The 11,299-nt window shown below is 42.9% G+C and overlaps 1 long non-coding RNA gene across 1 annotated transcript; it reads right to left on the bottom strand.

Moving 5' to 3' along the window:
- Window positions 1-1,126: 1,126 nt before the first annotated feature.
- On the bottom strand, window positions 1,127-10,057 carry LOC143883495 (uncharacterized). The gene is made up of 3 exons (XR_013252398.1): window positions 8,887-10,057; window positions 7,884-8,624; window positions 1,127-1,379 (listed from the first exon to the last, which is right to left on the bottom strand). It is a non-coding gene; the product is annotated as an uncharacterized LOC143883495 (long non-coding RNA).
- Window positions 10,058-11,299: the final 1,242 nt, after the last annotated feature.

Consider the following 11,299-nt stretch of genomic DNA (forward strand, 5'->3'; position numbering starts at 1 on the left):
TACCAAACGATTGTGAGTCCAAAACCAATTATTGGACTGAAGATTAACATTTAATTTTGAGTCCGATAATTGGTTTTGGGACTCACAATCGGTTGGCATAATCTTAAACAAACAAGTCCTTTGCACATGATAGCAAAGAGGAAAAAAATCCCAAAGCAAAATTATGTTGTGGCATAAGACATAAAATATTTTTGTGCTTTTCCTCGAAGAAATATCACAAGTAAAAACACTAATTTGGTACACATTCATTTTCATAAGGGACTGATATTCACTTTGTTTTACATGTGCACTTCCCACTTTGTTTTATACTCTGTTAAAACACGTGTATCCACTACACCAAAGACGTAGATTACTCACTTATGGCTTCTTTTGGAATGCCAGAGTCGGGAATCAGGACCGGCATTCTATTATGAATATTATTCCAATTCCCTTGCAAAAGGAATGAAAAAAATGAAAAAAGGGAAATGATATCAAAACAGCAATTGCAATGTTTTCAAGCATCTTATCATCTAGCATTTTTCGTTTCCTCTAAATTCCTCTAAAAAAAAACTCTTATGAGCCCTTTAAATACTAAAGGACAAGATGGTGCGTGCATCTTATCAAAACATTGGAGTGCTGAAATCATTTCCCTTAAAAAAAAACTTTCAATAAAAATTTCATTCCATCCGGGGCAGAATCAGAATACTACCTCTTCGAGGTGGAAAATAGATTCCAGCATTTTCCCCTTCAAATCCGCCTCGTATTCTGCAACTTGATTCCGTTCACTTGGGAGAAGAAAGAATAATCCGATAGTACCCTCAAAATTCGATGTTTCCTTTTAGTTTGACATGAACCAAAATAATGAAGAGCACAATTTTTTAAGGGAAGTAATATATTAGCCCCCACGAGCCACCCTCTCTAGTGTATTTATGACTAGTTTTTTTACACTACAAAGGGGTGACCCAGGAACAAAAGGAGCCAAATATATCATTTCTCTTTTTTATTGTTTTTGCTTTTAAGGTAGAGAATGAGTTGGTTGAAAAGCATTATAGAGCTCTACTGGTGGTAATAGTTTAGCCCTTGTATTATAGCCAAAAATGTCTTGGATTATGTATCTAGCATATGCATTAAACCTGATTTACAGAGCTCAAGAAAAATATGTCACAGATTTATATACCGAAATTAGAAGTTAGAGTACATTTAAGCTATAATAGTTTTGCAGTTCCCTATAATAATCGGTTAACAGTAAAACCTCATCAGATCAGAGTACTGAGGACAATGCATTGCAGGTGTATAAGATCAGAAAAAACCAGTAGTGAATATCTGCTTCTTAATCTCTTTCAGCATCTTCAATTTCTTCATCCTCGGGTACGCCTCAAAGGTAGAGAACGTTATTACATCTGCAAATGCAACACAGTGAAAGAAGGCAACAGTTCATTAGAAAATCAGGGATGGGGATCCAAACTTATAATCTTACTAACATCATGCAAAATCTATGAACTGAGATCAGAACATGAGATAGGGATACACTTTTTACTATCTATGAACCGAGCAAATATTTCACTGAGACTCCGTTTCTTTCAACATAAAAATGGACGTAAATTTAGTTTTATGTTCGTTTTTACAACATAAAACAAATTTCACGTCCATTTGTACATCGAAATAAACTGAGCTCTGTTTCTTTCAACGTAAAATGGGTGTAAAACAAAATTTACACCCTCATTTCCACTAAAACTGGGAGAAAAAAATTGTTTTAATGCCTATGTACATGGTGTAGTGAGGACGTAGTTGGTATTAAAATCCAAACGTAGCTCGTCTCGTTGCGTCTTGGAAAGTTGTTGTTTATAGCACCTTTGGTCGCCACTCGCCGCTAAGTGGGTTGGTTGCTAAAGCTCTTTACCCTGAGATCTTGGTTGGCCATCGAGTGGTGCATTGCTAGTGCATATCCTAACAGGGATTCCATTTTAGTCAACGGGTGATCGGGGACCCTTAGAAGTTGTAGACCTTTTGGCATAATCCTATTGTAACTTGTTCTAGAATCATCAATAAAGCTTAACATTTGCCTACTCGCGTGCCCTATTGCTTTGTGTGTGTTTGGAAACTTAGCACTCAATTTGTGTTTGTTTTGTAGGTTTGATTCTCATAACTTTGCTAGGCTTACTTGCTTGTTGTGAGGCAACGCAAGTGCCACACGGACCTCAATCCCAAACCAAAGGTCCGTGACAGTTGGTATCAAAGCAGAAGTTCCTACCTACATTCAGAAATGGCGAAGAAGAATGCTACCCAAACACTCCCTCCGGAGTCTAGTCAGGTCCGTGATGATCAAGAACCACTCAATGAACCAATACTGGTGCGAAGTACAAGAGAACGGGTTGCTGGTGTTGAGAAAAGGGTGACAGCGGTAGAGCAACAACAATTTAATCTTGACGAGTTGACAGAAGGCCTTGGTATGGAGACCAAGGGCATGATAGAAGAGGTAGAAGAGCGAGTCCATGCTCTTGCTGAGTTATTGAATCAGGCCGCGAGGGAGGATCTTCGAAAGCAAGTTGAGACCCTCACTGGCCAGGTGAATTTAGTCATGAGGACCATCGGTAATGGCATAGGTGGTCACGGTGATGGACATGATAGCAAGGTACGAGTGCCTGAACCACGATGCTACGCAGGTCCCCGTGATGCTAAGGAGTTACAAAACTTCTTGTTCGATATAGAACAATTTTTCAGTGCAACACATCTTGATGAGGAGGCCAAAGTCACTACGACCAGCATGTACTTCAGTGATGATGCCAAATTGTGGTGGCGAACCCGTTATGAAGAGATTGAAGCGGGAAGATGTATTATTGACAGTTGGGAAGACATGAAGCGAGAACTTAAGGCACAATTCATGCCTGAGAATGTGGACTTCATTGCCCGAAAGAACCTACGGCGCCTTCAACAAATAGGGTCGATTCGAGAATATGTGAAGAAATTTTCGACTCTCATGCTTGATATAAAGAGCATGTCAGAGGAGGACAAGCTATTTCAATTTATGGAGGGACTAAAGCCTTGGTCCCAGACAGAGCTCCGAAGAAGAGGAGTTCAGAACCTTGCCACGGCAATGATCGAAGCAAAAAAGTTATTTGATCATGTGGGGGATGACGCAACAAACACGAAGAAAGACTTCAACAACAAGCCATCCATCAGCTTCAACAGGCCTCCCAGCAACATGAATACCTCTAGTCGGTCTTTTAGTAGCACAAAAGGAAGAATCCAGGGTTCAGGGGGCGATAGGAGAACGTATCCCAGAGAAGGGTCCAGACAATACAATGAGGCACCAACTTCTGCGTCACAGGGGCCGTGCTTCATATGCACCGGTCCACATTATACTCGGTTTTGCCCAAAAAAGGGGACTGTCAATGCTTTGCTAGCTTCAACTTCCTCACCCCATGCTCAGAGCGAAGAGGAAGAAGATGAGGAGGAACTAAAGATGACAGCTCTAAGCCTGTGCACTGCTATCAAGGGACAAGGTGCTAGGAAAATTCTTTCTAAAGGAGTCCCATCCAAAGGCTTGATGTACATTGAAGCATGCATCAATGGAAAGATGACTCGGGCTATGATCGATACAGGTGCTACACACAACTTTGTCTCGGAACAAGAGGCAAAACATTTGGTGTTGAAGTTTGAAAAAGATGACTGGAAAATGAAGGCAGTAAACTCAGAGGCCCGCCCCATCACTGGGAAAGCAAGGAGTGTACCAATCAAGATTGGGGCATGGTCTGGAACAACCAATCTCATGGCAGTACCCTTAGATGATTTTCATGTCATCTTGGGGATAGAATTCTTGAACCAGGCCAAAGCAGTTCCAATGCCCTACTTAAACTCCTTATGTATGTTTGGAGAAAAAACACCTTGTATGATTCCTGCCACTAGACAAGAGAGGAAAGACGTCGAACACTTAACGGCCTTTCAGCTGAAGAAGGATTTAAAGAAAGGGGAACCCACCTTTGTGGCAACCTTAAAGATGGGAGAGGCACTGGTGGGGGAGATCCTCATTCCCCCAAGCATCAAAGATGTTATAGAAGAATTTAAAGATGTCATGCCTGAGAAGCTACCCAAGAAGCTACCGCCAAGGAGGGCAGTTGACCATAAAATTGAGCTAGAGCCTGGCAGCATACCCCCAGCCCGTGCCCCTTACAGAGTTAGCAGAGCTTAGGAGGCAACTCAATGAGCTACTAGAAGCAGGATTTCTTAGGCCTTCAAAGGCCCCCTTTGGTGCCCCAGTTCTGTTCCAAAAGAAGCATGATGGGAGTCTACGATTGTGTATTGACTATAGGGCCCTCAAGAAGCTGACTGTGAAGAATAAGTATCCTATCCCCCTAATTGCTGACTTGTTTGACCAACTGGGAGGAGCCAGATACTTCTCCAAGCTGGATTTGCGATCCGGCTATTACCAAGTGCGAATTGCAGAAGGATATGAGGCCAAGACAACCTTTGTAACAAGGTATGGTGCCTTTGAATTCTTGGTGATGCCATTTGGCCTTACTAATGCCCCTGCAACCTTTTGTACTTTGATGAATGGGTTGTTTCATGAGTTTCTAGATAAGTTTGTAGTGGTCTACCTCGATGACATTGTAGTATATAACAACACTCTCAAAGAACACGGTGATCATTTAAAGAAGGTCCTTGGGGTACTCAGAAATAACCAACTCTATGTGAAGCTAGAAAAGTGCTCATTTGCTCAGGAGCGTATTATGTTCTTGGGTCACGAAGTGGGTGGAGGAGAAATTCGCATCGACAATGAGAAGGTCCGTGCCATCCAAGAGTGGCAAATTCCAACCAAGGTGGGAGAACTCCGGTCATTCCTCGGGCTTGTTAACTACTATCGGCGGTTCATATCAGGATACTCAAATCGAGCGGCTCCTTTGACAGACTTGTTGAAGAAAGATCGCCTGTGGTTATGGTCCGAAAAATATAATACTGCCTTTCAGAATCTCAAGGATGTTGTTATGGTGGAGCCAATGCTACAACTGCCAAACCATTCGCTGCCATTTGAAGTTTAGACTGATGCCTCAGACTATGCTATTGGCGGTGTGCTTATGCAAGAAGGGCACCCGATTGCTTATGAGAGCCGCAAACTCAATGACACTGAACGAAAGTACACCGTGCAAGAAAAGGAGATGACCGCAATAGTACACTGCTTGCGAGTTTGGAGACATTACCTTCTTGGCTCCAAGTTTGTTGTCAAGACCGATAATGTAGCCACAAGCTATTTCCAAACCCAGAGGAAGTTGTCACCAAAATAAGCTCGATGGCAAGATTTTCTTGCAGAATTTGACATGGTTCTAGAATACAAGCCGGGCCGATCAAACCAAGTAGCCGACGCACTCAGTCGAAAGGCTGAGTTGGCCACCTTGAAATTGGATGAACATGCCTCCATGTGTCAAATAAAGAGCAACCTACAAGACCGTATTCGTGAAGGGCTTGAGAAAGATCCATTCGCCCAAACTATCATGCAGCTTGTGAAGGCGGGGAAATCACGATGTTTTTGGACCCAAAACGGTCTCCTAATGACCAAGCGGAGTCGAATATACATTCCGCGATCAGGTGACCTAAGGAAAGAACTTTTGAGAGAGTGCCATGATACTCTGTGGACAGGGCATCCTGGGATTCATCGCACTCTCGCCCTGGTTGAACGTAGTTACTACTGGCCCCGAATGAGCGATGATGTGGAAGAGTATGTTCGGACGTGCCTCACTTGCCAGCAAGATAAGGTGGAAAGGGACAAGCCCTTGGGACTCTTAGACTCGTTGCCAGTGCCGAAGGGACCTTGGGAGAGTATCTCCCTAGACTTTATTGTGAGCTTACCCAAAGTTGGGGAGTTTGGCTCTATCATAGTGGTCATGGACAGGTTTTCAAAGTATGCAACCTTCATACCAGCGCCATTATATTGCAGTGCAGAGGAGGCAGCTAGACTATTCTTCCGCCATGTTGTGAAGTGTCAGTGACAGGGACCCAAGATTCACAGGCCGCCTGTGGACCGAAGTGTTTAAGTTGTTGGGCACAAAGTTAAACTTCTCCTCGAGCCTACACCCCCAAGCTGACGGACAGACAGAAAGGGTCAATGCCTTGCTTGAAGAATACTTGAGACACTTTGTTAGCGCCAACCAACGAAATTGGGTTCACCTGCTCGATGTAGCGCAGTTTTGCTACAACTTACAAAAGAGCTCTGCATCTAATCAAAGCCCCTTCGAGCTAGCGACTGGCCGGCAACCTTCCACCCCCCATTCCATCGCTGCTGGTTATATCGGCAATAGCCCCCTGCTTATCATATGACAAAAGAGTGGCACACAAATGTAGACATCGCCAGAGCGTATTTGGAGAAAGCTTCAAGGAGGATGAAGAAGTGGGCGGATCAGGATAGAAGACCAGATGACTTCAAAGTTGGTGACTTGGTGTTAGTCAAATTGAACTCTAGCCAGCTCAAGCTTACCCGCAAAGTGCATAAAGGCTTGGTTCGAAAGTATGAAGGACCCCTTCCCATCCTTGAGCGTGTTGGTAAAGTCTCCTTCCGGGTCCAACTCCTTTCATGGCTTAGAATCCATCCTGTCTTTCATGCCAGTTGTTTGAAGCCTTATCGAGCCGATAAGGAAGACAACACCAGAAACACATCAGTTCGAGAGGAACCGCACGCAACTTCCTTCACACTTGAAGTTGAGGGTATCATGGCTGAACGCACCAAGCCGCGAGGAACTTCTCGAAGACCGACACTAGAATACCTCATCAAGTGGAAAGGCCTACCAGACTCAGAAGCCAGCTGGGAAGCAAGGGAAAAGCTCCACCTCACTGAACATGAAATACGTACCTACACGGACGCAATGTCGACGAGGGCGTCGACATGATTGGGTGGGGGAGTGTCACGTTGCCATTTTGTCCAGCGCTGTTCGCATGGCCTATGGCCCGTGACTTGGTCTATCAATGTAATATGTAAGACTCATGCCTATGTACATGGTGTAGTGAGGACGTAGTTGGTATTAAAATCCAAACGTAGCTCGTCTCGTTGTGTCTTGGAAAGTTGTTGTTTATAGCACCTTTGGTCGCCACTCGCCGCTAAGTGGGTTGGTTGCTAAAGCTCTTTACCCTGAGATCTTGGTTGGCCATCGAGTGGTGCATTGCTAGTGCATATCCTAGCAGGGATTCCATTCTAGTCAACTGGTGATCGGGGACCCTTAGGAGTTGTAGACCTTTTGGCATAATCCTATTGTAACTTGTTCTAGAATCATCAATAAAGCTTAACATTTGCCTACTCGCGTGCCCTATTGCTTTGTGTGTGTTTGGAAACTTAGCACTCCATTTGTGTTTATTTTGTAGGTTTGATTCTCATAACTTTGCTAGGCTTACTTGCTTGTTGTGAGGCAACGGAAGTGCCGCACGGACCTCAATCCCAAACCAAAGGTCCGTGACACAAGGCATGGAGGCTTACCTAGCTATCATTGGTGGAAAATACTATAAAGAAACCAAACAAAAAAATACTATAAAGAAATTAAACTCCACGTAGGAGTTGGTTGTGGCAAAGAGGATAAGGATTCCACTTTTGGTGGGACTTATTGAAGGAGAAGGAAACCAAATTCTAAAGGAGATCATTCTCCTATTTTTGATCCAACTCTACAACACATCAACGTGGAAGTATAAGAGATTTACGAGTAGACCTACGAAATTACAATAAAAGACGTCCCCATCATGGAGAAAAATTAGTTACCTTTATTATTATAAATAGGAGGGAATTGTAATCAGGGGATTATTCCTTCAACTAGAGATTTTTTTTTGAATGCAAAGTAATTTTATTAAACGGAAAAGAGACCAGGGAGGTCAATGAAGAAAAGCAAGAAATCAGAAAGAACAACAAAGAAAATGCAATAGAAAGCCCGTACCTAGGCAATGAAAAAGAGGCGTTAAGGCGGAAGGAAGTCAAATAATTCCTCAGTCGCCCTAGAAACCCCATCTCTTGCTAATTTGTCGGCCACCTTATTAGCTGATCGAGTGCCTAACATGTTGGAAGGAAATTGAAAATTCCCCTACCTTATCTTGTATTTCATCAAAATATGGGGCAAACCAAAATCGGATAAGGGTGGGAGCCACTGAGCCATCTTATCACATTTAGTGAATCCCTTTCCACCACAACTCTTTTCAAATCTTCATATCCTAAGAACTTGATTCCTTGAAGCTGACATCATGCACTTGAGCTTCACTTGCATCTGTTACTCCAACTGTGACCGTAAAAGCCCATAAAACTGAACCGAATTCATCCCTGAGAACTCCACCAATACCAAATGGGCCTGGATTTCCCATACTGGACCCGTCAAAATTCAACTTCAATAGGCCATGCGCAAGAGGTTTCCACATTTGGAGAATCCTAGGACCATTGTCAGAGCACTACAGATCTCCTTCCACCCATACCATAGGTCGTGTACCAAGGCAAATCTAAAGAATGGAATAATTCTCACGCATGAGATGGCAGTAGCTATCACTTGTTGAAGAGGTAGTACGGTCCCTTTGAGTATTCTTTAAACACAAGAGATTTTCTTTCCTTCCACAACACCCAAATAGTTGTGAAAAGGGATACTGAAGTAGGACACGTTTGTTAGTTTTCTTTTTTCTTGCTTATTTTTTATCTGCAAAAAGATTAATAGTCAGAGATAAGTTAGGAGTACTAGAGATAGAGTTAGGAAGAGTTTGAGGTTATCCAAATCTTAGAGAAAAACTCTATAAATAAATGATTGTATCTTCTGTAAAAAAGAGATTTGGCAATGGAATAAAATTTCAGTTTTCATTTTTATCTTCTTCCTTGTGGATTCAAGGATTTCCTCTTGGGGATTCAAGAGTTTTATTGAAGAAGACGGCTTCTTCTACTGGGTTGAAGACGGTGTTCTTCACCTTTCTCCACATGCTTCCGTCTAAGCCAAAGTAGTATTAGAGCGAGGTCTTTCCTTGGATTGATCCGCTTGCGGTCCACCCACCAAACGGGAGGGATTTCCCCGTTCGTTTATCCATCAATCGCCATCACTCTTTCTTGAAATCTGGCACTTTTCCCACCCATTAGCGGCTGTAAAACATCGACCAACAACCATCTGTTAATCACCCGGAAACCTGTATTTGTAGCCTTTCTTTTTAGGCAACTAACCTATCCACCAAACCCATTTGTTTCTGCCAATCCTTCAGACCTTATTCCCTTCTTTCCCATTTCAGCAGCCATCTCTCTTCCCCTCTCCAAACCCACCTTGTCCTCTCTTATGCTTGTTTCACCTCTCCCCTCCCCCCAACCTTTAACCACCTTTTATTTAACCACTAACCATCCTTCCCTCCCTTATGACCAATTGAAACTCTGTTTTAGGTTCTTTCTTCTACACCCAAACCAGTCCCCAAAACTCTCTCCAACACTAGGCAGCCCTTGCATCACCTAGAGCTTCAGGAAGAACCTCCATTCTCAGCCCACGAATACCATCTAACAGTCCCTTATTTTGGGTTCCAAGGCCCTCTATCTCAGCCCATGATACATCTACAGACATCCCAAATCTTTCTTTCCCCCTTCTTTTCAACCGGTCTTGAAACCCTGTAGGTTTAGCCTACAAAACCCACCGTGTTTTCAGCCTCATGGGACACCACCGAATAGCCATCCAACTTCAACACACTTGCTTCCATCCCCAAACCTCTCTATAAAATAGCAGATTTACAACTTATCCCTAATTTTTAAGAGCCAAACTTGTAGAAAACCAATTACCCAGCCCCTTGAAACTATGCTATAAACAGCTCTCATCCTTTAGTTTAGCCACAAGGCCAAAACCCCAACACCCAATCACACGATACTGTGGACCGCAAGCCTTCCAATAGGAAACCCGAAATGGCCTTGTTTCACGCTACAAATTAGCCACCTTTCTTGTTGTTGTTGTTGAGTGGCCAAATAAGTCCTGCTTTTCTTATGAGAAACCCCACAATGACAGTATCTGTAGTTTCCGAATCATCACCACCTTTCTCTCCTTCAACAGCAAACCCAAACTTGTATCAACCCCAAAACCCAAAACCACCCTTTATCCCTTCTTTTTTAGACCTTCCATCCTAATCACTCCATTTACCCTTTTTCCTTCGCAAACAGTAACCTCACTTGTCCGACTAACCCCTCCTTTTCATCTTGATTTTATGCCCCCCCCCCAAAAAAAACCCTTCCAAAAGCCACAACCGTATACTACCTCTCTTGCTTTTATTTAACCATCGCCAAAACCACCAAACTCCACTTGCACCCTATATTTTACTCGACAACCCCAAACATTGTACCCCTTTTAACTATCATCCTAGATGATATTGCATGCGTTATTTGGTCAATCTCCCTTACATTAATGGCTCGCGCCAATCAACCACAGATGTGCATATTTTCACGCATGGACATATCGTTTATCCTGCCTTTTTCTTTGGACATGACGATTGTGAGTTTGCATGTTTGGCGTGGATTGATGCCATTGAGGATTATCAAGAGAAAAACGATTGGCGCCACCAAGAGATGATTAAGTGTGCCAAAGTGACGGTAAGTCTTCATGCCAAGTCCTTTCTGATAAAGATAGAACGAGAACGATATAATTTGTGACAATCGCACTTCAATTGTTGGTATGAAGTACATGATTCATTCATCAAAGAATTTGCATCGGTTACTTATCAAGAGAGTTTGAAGATCCAGGCTAGGCTCAGACGAGAGAAAGCTCCAAAGGCCAAAGATTGTACCAGGAAAAAAGCTACATGTCTCCTCATCCAAAAGAAATGGCGAATGTACCAGGCCAAAAGAGTACGTAAGAGGTATATCAGTTCCGTCATTCTCATTCAGAGTTTCTTTTGTCGGAAGATTGTCCAAAAAGATTATGTACACATCAAGTGTGCTACCAACGTCATTAAGCGTGTCTGGAGAGCCCGAATCGCTCGTCGGAGCTTGTGTGAGCCCAAATCACACGAGTCAGATAGTAGTGACAGTGAGTCAGATCTTCTACATGACTATCCAGATTTGATTATTCAAGATTTATTTTACACTCCAACATTAGAGGTTGTTCCACTACAACAACGCTATGAAGTTTTCAAGCTCAAGATCAATCAAAAGTCTTCAATGCGTTGTCGTGTTCCATTCAGAAAGTACTATCAAGATAAATAATTATACGATGTTGTTGACATAGATATTGGTTAAACCTTGCCACTAGGTTGTCGGCATACAACATCAACTTGCTTCAGGAAGGAATAATTAGAGCTAAACTCGAGGACAAGTTTATTTCAAGTGGGAGGTGTGGACCCCGATCCTGAGAGAATAGGTGCT

This window comes from Tasmannia lanceolata, unplaced genomic scaffold (genome assembly GCF_043159265.1).
Source record: "Tasmannia lanceolata isolate RefF3 unplaced genomic scaffold, GAP_Taslan_0.1 ptg000008l, whole genome shotgun sequence".
Taxonomy (NCBI): Eukaryota; Viridiplantae; Streptophyta; class Magnoliopsida; order Canellales; family Winteraceae; genus Tasmannia; species Tasmannia lanceolata.